Here is a 15,094-nt window from a genome sequence, read left to right on the forward strand (position 1 = left end):
GACCCTGGGTGAGTACCTGCTGGTGTGGGTATGTGGTCCCCTGTCTTCCCAGACCACTGGCCACCCTCAGGCAGGCCTGGGGTGGGGCAACTTTTCAGGGGCTCTGGTCCTCTGGTACCCAGACCTCACTTCACAGATGGCATAACCCCGAGACTGTTTGCATAAGGGCTCCCTCTTGGCTTTTTTCTGACCTCTCTGGCTGGCCCTTGGAGGAAGCCCAAAGTCGGGGAGTCCTCCGCGCACAAACTGTTGGAGATGCCGGGGGCCTTGGGAATGACTTAGTTCCACGCCACATTTTCCAAACAAGGAAATGGGCGCTGGAGGGGAAGGACCTGGCTGGAGGTCACCAGCTAATATTTGACTGAGTAGAGACTAGGACTCAGGTCCCCTGACTAGTTTGGTGCTTTTTCCGCTGTAGAGCTCTGTCTCCCCCAAGCTCTTCAAAAAACCTTCCATCAAACCTGCTGTGGTGGCCCCTCCTCCTGCCCAGGTTCTTTACCCTGGGGTGTGGGTATGGGAAGGCACTGGCAGGGATGGGGAAGGACATGGACTTCGGGTCAGCCTTGGGTTTGGACCATTAGCCCTGCTGCATACCAGCTTGCTGGTGACCCTGGGCAAATAACCTAACCTCTCTGAGCGTCTCAGTAAAATGGGAGCTATAGCATCTCATGAGACTGTTCTGAAGAATTAACGTATTTAAAGAACCTCACCCAGTACCAGTTCACAGTGAGTGCTTCGTGAATGGGAGTTTCCCAACATCCTAAGGACCCCCTGAACGGCTTCTGTCCAGGGTCAGCGGTAGATTGGTTATTACTGCGCATCAGGGGGAGAGAACGAGGAGAGAGTTTCGCGGAGGCCCGGACTGGGCACAGATGAAGGGGGGTGGATTTTTTCTGAGCGGCGCGCTGGATCCGGCCCTGGAGCCTGGACCAGTCTTTCTAGGTCCGGCCCCCGGCGGCGCCGGGCAGAGACCGAGGCCGGCTCCTGGCGGGCTGAGCACGGCCTGCAGCGCCCCCTCGTGTCCTCAGCGAGAAGGCGGCCTCCCCAGCCGCCGCCGGTTTGCAGGTAAATGCCCCCCAGGCCTTGTGCCCTGAGCAGAAGCGGGGTCCAGCAGATCACGCGGAGGGGCAGGCGGCCAGGTTATGTTTGTGGGGCAGGAGGCTTGAAACCCACGCTTCCCCAGACGGTTCTCCGCTCGCAGCCCTGCCACCGCCTGCAAAGGTCAGTCATCGCCCAGTGTTTACCGAGTTCCTGGAGCGTCGCCAAGCCTGTGGTACCAAGCACCTACTTTGCTCCACAGTGCACCCGCTGTTTTCTTCCCAGACCCAGACAAAAAGGGGCCGAGGGCCAGAGAAGAGCTCCCATCAGCTTATGAGAGGACTCCAATCAGAAAATCCAGGAAAATGCCATTTTAACATTCATTTTAACACACATGCAAATTTCATTTGCTATTTGGTATGATTTTGAGCATATTTAGAGGGGAGATACCATGCAGCTGTTTGGTGTGTGTTCTTTAAGATGTTACCATAGAGATTTGGGGAGGTGGTAGGGAAGGGATCCCAGCCTGGCCCTTGGCCTGGGGGCGTTCAGAGCAGAGACCCCTCTGGCCCCCACATTCCTGGGCCGGGCCAGCCCATCACTCTGTGCTGATGTGTTCACTCATGGTTTCCTCCGTGAACCCTGGCCTCAGGGGTCAGGAACTGGGTCTTAAATCTTTGTGTCAGCGGCTCCCAGCACAGCGCCTCACACACAGAAGGGACAGGTAGAGGCCAGATTACAGGGGCAAATGCAAGTGTGAGGCGGTGAGGCTGGGAGCAGCATTGTGGCAGGTGGAAGGAGAAGCCACATTGGATTAAGCACAGAGGGGGCCCTCGTGAAGAACCCCCCCGCAAACTCTTCTGGTAGGACGTTAAACCTTCGGCACTCATTCACGTATTAGAGCCCCCAAATTTGCTGGTCCTGCAGGGAACGGACTTGATCAGGAAGTGAGCGCTGGGATGAAGAGGTGCCCAGAGGGTTAGAAGGGGAGGCAGGACACCAAGGCTCAGCGAGGGCGCGTCCAGCAGGGGGTGCGTGCGGAGGGCCACTCGTCTTTGGCATCAGCCGTACGTGGTTCAAGTCCGGCCTCTGCCTCTTGCTAGCTGTGTGAGCTTGAAGCCACAGCTCCTCATATGTACAGCGGTCCCAGGAATTCTTACCTTGCAGATATTCTGAAGATAAGTGAGAATGTGTGCCTGGCACAGAGGGAACCCTCAATGACGGTCGCCCGATGACTCCTAGCATTTCCAGTAAAGGCGGCAGTGCAGTCCACCCCACCCCAGCTTCAGATCTTTCTCCCTTGATGTCCCCAGCACCCATTCTTCCCCTGAGCCCGCTCAGCTGCTGACCTTGGCTCGTGCCCTCTTAAAGAACAGAAACAATCAGATGAGAGCTCCTTTGTCCCTCATCTTGCCACCACCAAACCCACCAGCTTCTGCATCTTTATTCAGATTTTCCCCTTCTTTCCTGTTGGGGATTCCCACCCCCAACAATTGCTCGGAACCCTCTAGTCCTCGTAAGGACCTGGCTCCTGAAATTGTGTCCTCACTCCTGAATTATTAATTTCTCCCTTTCTACTGGGTCGTTCCCATCAGCTTACAAACAGGACTTTATCTTTTTATAAAAAATAAAGTCCTCCCCTGCACCCCACCTGTCTCGCTCCAGCTGCAGCCCCATTTCTGTTCACAGCCACACAGCAAAGGTATTCTCTGGACTCTGTACCCCCGTCCTCCCAAGTGCTTGTGCACCAGTGACACACAGTGACACACAGAGAACCTGGGACGGAAAGTCTGACCTCAGGAGGGCGAAGATTCTGGACTCTTTGCTGATGCATATTGCACGTTTATTGTTTACTTTAAGTGACAACTTCTTTTCTGCTTATAAATATATACTCATGGCAGACAACCACCAAATCATGGAAAAATATAAAAAAGAGAAGAAAAAGGCATCACAATTCTACTGCCAAGCAGAGACATTTTGGTGTGTTTCCTTCCAATTTTTTTCCCTAAGCATACACATTTAAAAATGTATAGAGGGCTTCCCTGGTGGCGCAGTGGTTGAGAATCTGCCTGCCAATGCAGGGGACACGGGTTCGTGCCCCGGTCCGGGAAGATCCCACATGCCGTGGAGCCTGCGCGTCCGGAGCCTGTGCTCCGCAACAGGAGAGGCCACAGCAGTGAGAGACCCGCGTACCGGAAAAAAAAAAAAAAAAAAAAAAAGAGGCAACGATAGTGAGAGGCCCGCGCATCACGATGAAGAGTGGCCCCCGCTTGCCACAACTAGAGAAAGCCCTAGCACAGAAACGAAGACCCAACACAGCCATAAATAAATAAATAAATTTAAAAAAAATGTATAGAAATATATATACTGTGTGCCATGCCCTGTGCTAGCTCCTGCTGTCAGAGCAGAGAGAGGCCATGTGCTAAACTATGCTGAGTGGTATCACGCTGGCTGAATCCAGGCGTGTGGGACTCAGAGGAAATGGGCATGAATGACCACAGCTGCCCTGAGGGACTGAATGAAATGCCTCAGGTTGGAGAGTAAATTTGGACTTTGTGGCAAGTAGTGATTCAAAGGCTGGATGACCAGCGCCCCTTATGTCTTGGCTGGGAGAGGGGACTTCCTTGTAATGGCAGTGGGTGACCTTTGAAGTGTTTGAAACAAGGAAAGTGACAAGAGCTAAGGCCACTCTGGCTGTTCTGGCAAGGAAGGGGCAAGATTGAAGGGGGAGAGAGCAGCGAGAGGCCAGAGCCATCATCTAGGCCACTGTCGCTATGGCTCAGGCCATGCTGGGGAGGGAAGGATAAGTGAACACACCCCAGAAGTATCTGATGGAGAACTCAGAGGTCTTTGGTGCTTAATTGAATCTGGGGTAGGCATGGTGAGGAAGAAGGAGGAAGATTTTTTCTTTCTTTTTTTTTTTTTTTTTTTGCGGTGCACGGGCCTCTCACTGCTGTGGCCTCTCCTGTTGCGGAGCACAGCCTCCGGACACGCAGGCTCAGCGGCCATGGCTCACGGGCCCAGCCGCTCCGCGGCATGTGGGATCTTCCCTGACCGGGACACGAACCCGTGTCCCCTGCATTGGCAGGTGGACTCTCAACCACTGCACCACCAGGGAAGCCCGGAGGAAGCTTTTTATTAAATTGTGGCCCTTCTGTACACACTGTTTTATAATTTCTGTACATACTTTTATAACTTCCGTACATACATATTTATTGTAAAATATCATGAATACTTCCTCATATTCCTAATATCCTCTGTAATGTGGTTTATAATAGTTGAATAATCTGTAATTGCAAGTTATGTATATCATTTAGTTAACCAATACCCTCCTACTGGCCATTGGCTAGTTCCAATTTCTCTTTACAAGAGAAGAAATCTCAGCTCACAGGGGGAAAGCACACTGCACTTTGCTTTATTGAACTTGGCAGATACCGCATTTTTTACAAACTGAAGTTTGTGGCAACCCTGCATCGTCAGATGATGGTTAGCATATTTAACAATAAAGTCTTTTTAATTAAGGTACGTACATTGTGGGGAGGAGTCAAGATGGCAGAACAGGAGGACGTGGAGTTTGCATCTCCTCCCATGTACATCAAGAATACATCTACAGGGCTTCCCTGGTAGCTCAGTTGGTTGAGAGTCCGCCTGCCAATGCAGGGGACACGGGTTCATGCCCTGGTCTGGGAGGATCCCACATGCCACAGAGCGGCTGGGCCCGTGAGCCATGGCCACTGAGCCTGCGCGTCCGGAGCCTGTGCTTCGCAACGGGAGAAGCCACAGCAGTGAGAGGTCCACGTATCGCAAAAAAAAAAAAAAAAAAAAAAAAAAGAATACATCTACAAAGGGAACAGTTCTCAGAGGGCACCTGCTAAACACTAGCAGAGCAACTTGGACACCTAAAAGGACCAGAAAAATCCCCACGCACCTGCGTAGGACGAAATAAGGAAAAAAGAAAAGAGGAAATGTGAAGGGACCAGCACCCCTGGGGCGGGGTAGCTGAAGAAGGAGAGAGGTTTCTGCACTCAGAGAAGGGGGATCAGCTGGGACAGAGAGGGCACTGCCTCCATGGGCCCTGGGATGGGTGCCCATCTGAGCAGGCTCGCCCCTCCTTCAAGCCAAGGCCTCCTTCACCTGCACAGGCCCCAGTGGACCCACACCCCACCCCTGCCAGGGCCTTCTGGGGAGTTAGCCCTGGGTACTCCAGCCTGAGCCAGGTGTCCAACAATGCTGGTGAGGGCTGGGTGTTAAAGTGAGGGGTTAGGAGAGCGGACCCAGGGAGAGGACTGCTGTTGGCTGTGCGGACACTGACTGAAGGGATGGGAGTAAGGATCTCCACGGCCAGGAATGCTCCTGGAGGAAGCGTGGTCTGCCTTGGAAATGAGGTGCCATTGTTGAGGGGTGTGCAGGGGGTGGGTCCACCATCACGGACTCTCTCCCCACGTGCAAGCCCCTTTTTGTTTTTTTGGTTGTTTTGGTGTGTTTGCTCTTGTTTGCTTTTCTTTTTAGTTTGCTTTCTACTTATTTTTTTTATTTTGTTTTTATTGTTTGTTTTGGTTTTGGGTTCTTTGTTGTTTTCATTGATTTTATGGTTTGTTTTTTCTTGTTTGTGTATTTTTTGTTTGATTTTGTTTTTGTTTGGATTTGTTATTTGTCTTGGGTTTTGTTTGCCTGTTTGTTTTCCTTTTTTTGTTGTTGTTGGCCATGCCATGTGGCTTGCTGGGTCTTCTTTCTCTAGCCAGGGGTCAAGCCTGAGGCTCTGGGGTAGGTGAACCGAGTCCTGGCCCCAGGGAATATTAATCACTGTGAGCTCTCTTAGAGGTCCCCATGGCAGCACCAAGATCTGGCTCCACCCAACTGCCTGCAAGCTCCAGTGCTGAGTGCCTCAGGTCAAATAACCAGCAAGACAGAAGCACAAGCTCACCCATCAGTAGACAGGTTGTCTAAAGTCATACTAAGCCCACAGACACCCCAAACACACCTCCTGATGTAGCCCTGCTCATGAGAGGGACAGGACTCAGCTCCCCCCACCAGAGCTCAGGCACATGTTACTCCCACCAGGAAGCCGGCACAAGCCCCTGGACCAACCTCACCCATCAGGGAGCAGACACCAGAAGCAAGAGGAACTATGACCCTGCAGCCTGTGGAAAGGAGATAGGCAAAATAAGATGAAGAGAAATATGTTGCTGATGAAGGAGCAAGGTAAAAACCTACAAGAACAACTAAATGAAGAGGAGATAGGCAATCTACATGAAGAAGAGTTCAGAGTAATGACAGTAAAGATGATCCAAGATCTCAGAAATAGAATAGAGTCATGGATGGAGAAGATACAAGAAATGTTTAATGTGGACCTAGAAGAACTAAAGAACAAAAAAACAGTGATGAACAGCAGAATAACTGAAATGAAAAATACACTAGAAGGAAGCAATAGCAGAATAACTGAGGCAGAAGAATGGATAAGTGAGCTGGAAGATAGAATGGTGGAAGTACATGGAACAGAATAAAGAAAAAAGAATGAAAAGAAATGATGACAGTCTCAGAGACCTCCGGGATAATATTAAACACACCAACATTCAAATAACAGAGGGTCGCAGAAGAAGAAGAGAAAGAGAAAGGATCTGAGAAAATATTTGAAAAGATTGTAGTTGAAAACTTCCCTAACATGGGAAATGAAATAACCACACATGTTCAGGGATCACAGAGAGTCCCATACAGGATAAACCCAAGGAGAAACATGCTGAGACATATTAATCAAACTAACAAAAATTAAATACAAAGAAAAAATATTAAAAGCATCAAAGGAAAAGCAACAAATAATATACAAGGGAAACCCAATAAGTTTATCAGCTGATTTTTTCAGCAGAAACTCTGCAGGCCAGAAGGGAGTGGCAGGATATATTTAAAGTGATGAAAGGGAAAAACCTACAACCAAGATTACTGTACCCAGCAAGGATCTCATTCAGATTTGACAGAGAAATCAACAGCTTTACAGACAAGCAAAAGCTAAGAGAATTCAGCACCACCAAACTAGTTAAACAGCACTCAAGGCAAGAAACACAAAAGAAGAAAAAGACCTACAAAAGCAATTAAGAAAATGGCAATAGGAACAGACATATTGATAATTACCTTAAATGTAAACAGATTAAATCCTCCAACCAAAAGACACAGACTGGCTGAATGGATACAAAAACAAGACCCATATATATGCTGTCTACAGGAGACCCACTTCAGACCTAGGGACACATACAGACTGAAAGTGAGGGGATGGAAAAAGATATTCTGTGCAAGTGGAAATCAAAAGAAAGTTCGAGTAGCAATACTCAAATAAGACAAAATAAACTCTAAAATAAAGACTGTTACAAGAGACAAGGAAGGACATTACATAATGATCAAGGGATCAATACAAGAAGAAGACATAACAGTTATAAATATTTACACACCTGACATAGGTGCACCTCAATATATAAGGCAAATGCTAACAGCCTTTAAAAGGGAAATTGACAGTAATATAATAATACTGGGAGACTTTAACACCCCACTTACACCCCACCTACAATGGATAGATCATCCAGACAGAAAATTAATAAGGAAACACAAACCTTAAATGACACATTAGACCAGATAGACTTAATTGCTGTTTATAAGACATTCCATCCGAAAGCAGCAGAATACACTTTCTTCTCAAGTACACACAGAACATTCTCCAGGTTAGATCACATCATGGATCACAAATCAAGCCTCGGTAAGTTTAAAAAAATTGAAATCATATCAAGCATCTTTTCCGACCACAACACTATGAGATTAGAAATCAATTACAGGAAAAAAACTGTAGAAGACACAAACACATGGAGGCTAAACAGTATGTTACTAAATAATCAATGAATCACTGAAGAAATCAAAGAGGAAATCAAAAAATACATAGAGAAAAATGACAGCGAAACACAACAATCCAAAAACTATGGGATGCAAAAAAAGCAGTTCTAAGAGGGAATTTTATAGCAATACAATCCTACCTCAGGAAACGAGAAAACTCTCAAATAAACAACCTATCCTAAAAAAAAAATTAAAAAAAAAAAAAAGTAAAATAAAAAAAACAACCTATCCTTACACCTAAAGCAACTAGAAAAAGAAGAACAAACAAAACCCAAAATTAGTAGAAGGAATGAAATCATACAGGTCAAAGGAGAAATAAATGAAATAGAGATGAAGAAAACAATAGCAAAGATCAATGAAATAAAAGCTGGTTCTTTGAGAAGATTAACAAAATTGATAAACCTTAAGACAAACTCATCAAGAAAAAAAAAGGGAGAGGATTCAAATCAATAAAATTAGAATTGAAAAACAAGAAGTTACAACAGACACCACAGAAATACAAAGGATCATAAGGGATTGCTACAAGCAACTATATGCCAATAAAATGGACAACCTAGAAGAAATGGATAAGTTCTTAGAAAGATACAACCTTCCAAGACTGAACCAGGAAGAAATAGAAAATATGAACAGACCAATCACAAGTACTGAAATTGAAACTGTGATTAAAAATCTTCCACCAAAGAAAGCCCAGGGCCAGATGGCTTCAAAGGCAAATTCTGTCAAACATTTAGAGAAGAGTTAACACCTATCCTTCTCAAACTCTTCCAAAAATTGCAGAGGAAGGAACACTCCCAAGCTCATTCTATGAGGCCACCATCACCCTGATACCAAAACCAGACAAAGATATCAAAAAAAAAAAATAAAAAAGAGAAAATAACAGGCCAATATCACTGATGAATATAGACACAAAAATCCTCAACAGAATACTAGCAAACCGAATCCAACAACACATTAAAAGGATCATACACCCTGATCAAGTGGGATTTATCCCAGAGATGCAAGGATTCTTCAATATACACGTCAATCAATGTGATACACCACATTAACCAATTGAAGAATAAAAACCATATGATCATCTCAATAGATGCAGAACAAACTTCTAACAACATTCAACACCCATTTATGATAAAAAAAACTCTCCTGAGAGTGCACTTAGAGGGAACCTACCTCAACATAATAAAGTCCATATACAGCAAACCTACAGCTAACATCATACTCAATGGTGAGAAGCTGAAAGCATTTCCTCTAAGATCAGGAACAAGACAAGGATATCCACCCTCACCATTGTTATTCAACATAGTTTTGGAAGTCCTAGCCATGGCTATCAGAGAAGAAAAAGAAATAAAAGGAATCCAAATTGGAAAAGAAGGAGTAAAACTGTCACTGTTTGTAGATGACATGATACTATACAAAGAAAATCCTAAAGATGCCATGAGAAAACTACTAGAGCTCATGAATGAATTTGGTAAAGTTGCAGAATACAAAATTAATACACAGAAATCTCTCACATTCCTATACACTATCAATGAAAGATCAGAAAGAGAGATTAAGGAAACAATCCCATTTACCATTGCATCAAAAGGAATAAAATACATAGGAATAAACCTACCCAAGGAGACCAAAGCACCTATACTCAGAAAACAATAAGATACTGATGAAAGAAATCAAAGATGACACAAACAAATGGAGAGATATACCATATTCTTGGATTGGAAGAATCAGTACTGTGAAAATGACTATATCACCCTGAGCAATCTACAGATTCAATGCAATCCCTATCAAATTACCAAGGGCATTTTTCACAGAGCTAGAACAAAACCTTTTACACTTTGTATGGAAACACAAAAGACACTGAATAGTGAAAGTAATCTTGGGAAAGAAGAATGGAGCTGAAGGAATCAGGTTCCCTGATTTCAGACTATACTACAAAGCCACAGTAATAAAAATAGGATGGTACTGGCACAAAAACAGAAATATAGATCAATGGAGCAGCATAGAAAGTCCAGAGATAAACCCACACACATATGTCAAGCTAAGCTATGACAAAGGAGGCAAGAATATGGAGAAAAGACAGTGTCTTCAATAAGTGGTGCTGGGAAAACTGGACAACTACATGTAAAAGAATGAAATTAGAACACTCCCTAACACCATACACAAAACTAAACTCAAAATGGATTAAAGACCTAAATGTAAGACCGGACACTATAAAACACTTAGAGGAAAACATAGGCAGAACACTCTTTGACATAAATCACAGCAAGAGTTATTTCAATCCACCACCTAGAGTAATGAAAATAAAAACAAAAATAAACAAATGGGACCTAATTAAACTTAAAAGCTTTTGCACAGCAAAGGAAACTATAAACAAAATGAAAAGACAACCCTCAGAATGGGAGAAAATATTTGCAAACAAAGCAACTGCCAAAGGATTAATCTCCAAAATATACAAATAGCTCATGTGGCTCAATATCAAAAAACCAAACCACCCAATCCAAAAGTGGGCGGAAGACCTAAATAGACATTTTCTATGAAGAAGACATACAGATGGCCAAGAAGCACATGAAAAGCTGCTCAACATCACTACTTATTAGAGAAATGCAAATCAAAACTACAATGGGGTATCACCTCACACTGGTCAGAATGGACATCAACAAAAATCTATTGATACAAACAATAAATGCTGGAGAGGGCATGGAGAAAAGAGAATCCTCCTACACTCTTGTGGGAATGTAAATTGGTAGAGCCACTGTGAAGAACAATATGGAGGTTCCTTAAAAAACTAAAAATAGAGCTACTATATGACCCAGAAATACCACTCCTAGGCATATATCCAGAGAAAACCATAATTTGAAAGGATGTGTGCACCCTGATGTTCATTGCAGCTCTATTACAATAGCCGGGACGTGGAAGCAACCTAAATGTCCATCGACAGAGGAATAGATAAAGAAGAGGTGGTACATATATACAATGGAATATTAGTCAGCCATAAAAAAGAACGAATTAGTGCCACTTGCAGAGATGTGGATGGATCTAGAGACTGTCATACAGAATGAAGAAAGGCAGAAAAAGAAAAACAAATATCGTATAATATCTCTTTTACGTAGAATCTAGAAAAATGCTAGAGGTGAACTAATTTGCAAAGCAGAAATAGAGTCACAGATGTAGAGAACAAACTTACACAGATGTAGAGAACAAACTTATGGTTACCAAGGGGGGAAGGGGGGATGGCGTGTATTGGGAGATTGGGATTGACGTATATACATAGCTATGTATAAAATAGATAACTAATGAGAACCTACTGTATAGCACAGGGAACTCTACTCAGTCCTCTGTGGTGAACTAAATGGGAAGGAAATCTAAAAAAGAGTGGATACGTGTATACATAAAACTGATTCACTTTGCTGTACAGCAGAAACTAACACAACATTGTAAAGCAACTATACTCCAATAAAAATTAATTAAAAAGTACACACCAAATACAAAAAAAAGTAAGTATGTACATTGTTTTTTAAACATAATGCTGTTGCACACTTGATAAACTACAGTAGAATGTAGACATAACTTTTATATGAACTGGGAAACGAAAATATTCATGTGACTTACTCTGTTGTGATATTTGCTTTATTGCAGTGGTCTGGAACTGAACCCACAATATCTCCGAGGTCCACCACCATATTCAAATATCTTTGAAAACCACTTAAGTCGCTCATGAAGTATAGTCTTCCATACGCATAGACACGTATAGTAATGAGTATGTGTCAGTATATAATGTATAGCATCTATTTAAAAAGATATGTGCAAAATAGAACTTTGGGCCACTATTTAAACTGCCATTTTTCTTTTAATTTTTCTGAAGTCAGGTAGTTGAATTTACATAAGGTGACAGTACCAGAGCAACTGTGTGACTCCACGGCGGTATACACAATGCTCCAAAGAACTTTGATCCACTCCAGTGGGTTGGCAGGTGCCTCAGTAGCCCCGGTTCTGCATCCTGCCCACCCCACCCCCAGTACATGCCCTTTGCCCCTTTGCTGTCCTCCCGCCAGAGGTGGAGGGAGCTTCAACTGCCCAGTGACTTTGTGCTCAGCCACGTGACATCCTTTGGCCAGTGAAATGTGGGTGACAGTGTGCCACCATTGATCCCAGGGCTTAAGAGGCATCATATGCTCCTTCTTGCTCTTTCATGCCGCTGCCTTCACAATAAGGCAAGTTCTAGAAGGATACAGGTGGAGCAGCCCTAAGCCTGACCCACAGAGAGGAGCCAAGCTCAGCTGGACCACAGCTTGCAGCAGAGCTGCCAGGTTGAGCCCAGCCCAGGTCAGCCAATGTCCAGCTGACCTGCAGATGCAGGAGTTAGTATAAATAATGTAACCTACCAAATCTTGGTGTAAGTTGTTACGCAGCAATGACTAACTGATACAGTGGGCATTTCTCATCAGCCCCTTTTTCTATTTCAGAAAGTTCAGGTCACATCTTGCCAAATTTCAACACCCTCCCATCCCGCCCTAGGAAATCTATTTTCATTTCTATTCATAGTTTCTCTCCTCTCTGACCAACACCAAGGATTTTTTAAATTGCCAATTTGATGCACAAATAAATGATCTCCCTCTTTTTGCATTTCTTTTATTATAAGTGAGGATGAACATTTTAAAAATATATGTTTACTAGTGTATTGACTCTCTTTTGTGACTTGATGGTTTGTATTCCTGGGACTTGAAATAATTCACCTCTGATTACCCTGTCACTGAAGAAAACTGAAGAGTGTTTGAATGAATGAATTCCTTGAGTTCTGAGCCCCTCCTCAGTCTCATAGGCTTAGAACAACCCTATCAGGTGAGTGCTATTTGTGTACAATTTTAATAATGCAGTTTCCTATGTTGCAAAAATACAAATTTTCTGAAAGCTTCTTGAGTCCAGCATGGTGCAAATGAAATAGTCTTTAGAACTAGAAGAACTGGAGATGAGTTCTAAAGACCAAAGGAAAGTCATTTTATTTCTCTCAGCCTCAGTTTTTCCATCTGTAAAATGGAGATAATAACAGAACATCCCACTCAATGTTGCTGTGAAGAGTAAGTAAGGTCATGGGTCACCAACACAAAAATATAATGCAGCTAGCATGATGCATACCCCGCAGTAGGCCCTTAAAATATCAGATTCTGCACTGAGTTTTCCTTCCTTTCATGGATGGGCCAAAGGGATTAAGAGAAAAGAAAGATGTCTCTGGAGTGAGAGCCATCAGGGAAAGTTTCCTAAAGGAAGTACAATTTGAGCTGGGTGTTAAAGGGTGGGGAGGATTCTGGAGTAGTGGATGGAAGAAGGGAAGATATTGTGGGTGTGGAGACATGGTAAGAACAGGTTTGGAGCCAGGAGCTGTTCTAATAAATGTTGCTGTTAGTCAGTACCCAGTGCATGTCAAGAGCACACAAGCTAGTCCACATAAGGTAATATTTTATTTTTGTTTTTATTATCATCATCATATTCCCATTTCATGGATGTGAAGCAGAAACTGAGAGAGGTTATGTGATGTCCCCAAAGCCACACAACTGGTCATTGGTGCTGGCTTTGAATCTGATCCTAAGTCCTACCCTCTTTTAAGCAAACCATCTGTAGCCGCCATAGCGGTGCTTCTGGGTCTCTGGCTTCAAGAGAGAACCTGCTGTTCAGCTGTAGGAGTGCCCAGCTTCAGGGCAGCATCATACCAAATCCACCCCCACATCTGGGCCAAGGCCCTGCACTTCTGGGGCAGACCCCGGCCAGGGGACTGAGTTGGGAGGAGGGACTAGGGCCTGGCTATTCTTGCCCAACACGGCACTCCTCTGAGGGGCCATCTTTGCTCCTGTCTCCCTGTAGAGCTGGCTGAGACTCTGTCATGGCTACATGTCGGTCTGAGACTCTGCCTCCACCTTGCATCTTTCACAGGCCTTCCTCGCAATAAACCTCTCCCACTCCCAGCTCCATATGTGTGGGCTTCTGGAGGACCCACAGACATACCATCCTGGCCCATCCTCTCCACAAGCCTGATGCAGACGGGTGGGCCCTGAGGAGACCCACTGCCTGGTGCAGGGGGCTCAGTGGGGCAGTGTTGGGGGCGAGGGATGGCTGTGAAGGGTCTTGAAGGATCATAATAACCGAGACCAAGCATTTACCACGTGCCAGGCACCATTTAAGACGCTTTCTTTTAACTTACCTTTTCAATTAATCCTCACAAGAACTCTGACAGGGAGGAACTGTTACTGTCTTTATTTTACAGATGAGGAAAGCCCAGAGAGTTTCAGTAACTTGATTGTACAGGTAAGGGCCTACTACGTGGCAGTGCCAGATCCTAACCCAGGCAGTCAGGCTCCAGAACCTCAGTTCCAAGCTGCACCTGTCCAGCTGGATGCTGGGAAACTCTCTGTGCTTGCCCTTCCAGGCTGGGAAATGATGGGAGTCTTGCACGCAGAGGACCCTGCCATCTCCATCGCGCCCAGCCAGTATGCTCAGTGCTGGTGTCTGTGCTGCTGGCCTCAGACAGGGCACAGAGTGCCCAGAAAAGGGAAGCAGGAGGGAGGAGAGTTATTTCAAGTGGGCGGTAGTGTCACACAGAGGTCATGCCCAACATATGGCGGCCCCAGCCGCCCAGCCTGTTCTCTGACCATCGAGGATGCGCTCCTGCTAGTTTTACCCAGTTCCTCTTCAGTCCCACCATCAGCCGCCTATCAGCCACAGCACCAGCGTGCCACACACTGCGGCTACTTTCTGTGGTCTCTGCGGTTCTAAAGGGACTTCCTCAGCTTACCTCGGCCTGAGAGCTCAGCAAAGGACCCACCAGGAGGAGGTGCAGGCAGCAACTCTCCGGGCTGTGTGAATCCCCCTCTACTTCTCACTGGCTGTGTTTAGTTTTATTTGGCCGTTATTGCTACCTAACAAACCACCCCCAAACCTAGTGGCTTTCAGTTGCAACCATCTGTGATTACTCATGAGCTTATGGGTCGCTTGGGCAGTGAGTCCTTCTGGTATGGGCTTGACCAGTCTCTGCTGGGCTCGCTAACGTGACTGGGGCCAGCTGTTGGCTGGCTCGCGGAGGATGGCCTCTGCTGAGGTAACTGGGTCCTTCTTCACATGCTCATTCCTCCCCCAGCAGCTTAGCCTGGGCTTGGTTTCATATCGTGGCAGGAATTCCAAGCGAGGGAGTGGAGCAGTA

Source organism: Phocoena phocoena, chromosome 7 (genome assembly GCF_963924675.1).
Source record: "Phocoena phocoena chromosome 7, mPhoPho1.1, whole genome shotgun sequence".
Taxonomy (NCBI): domain Eukaryota; kingdom Metazoa; phylum Chordata; class Mammalia; order Artiodactyla; family Phocoenidae; genus Phocoena; species Phocoena phocoena.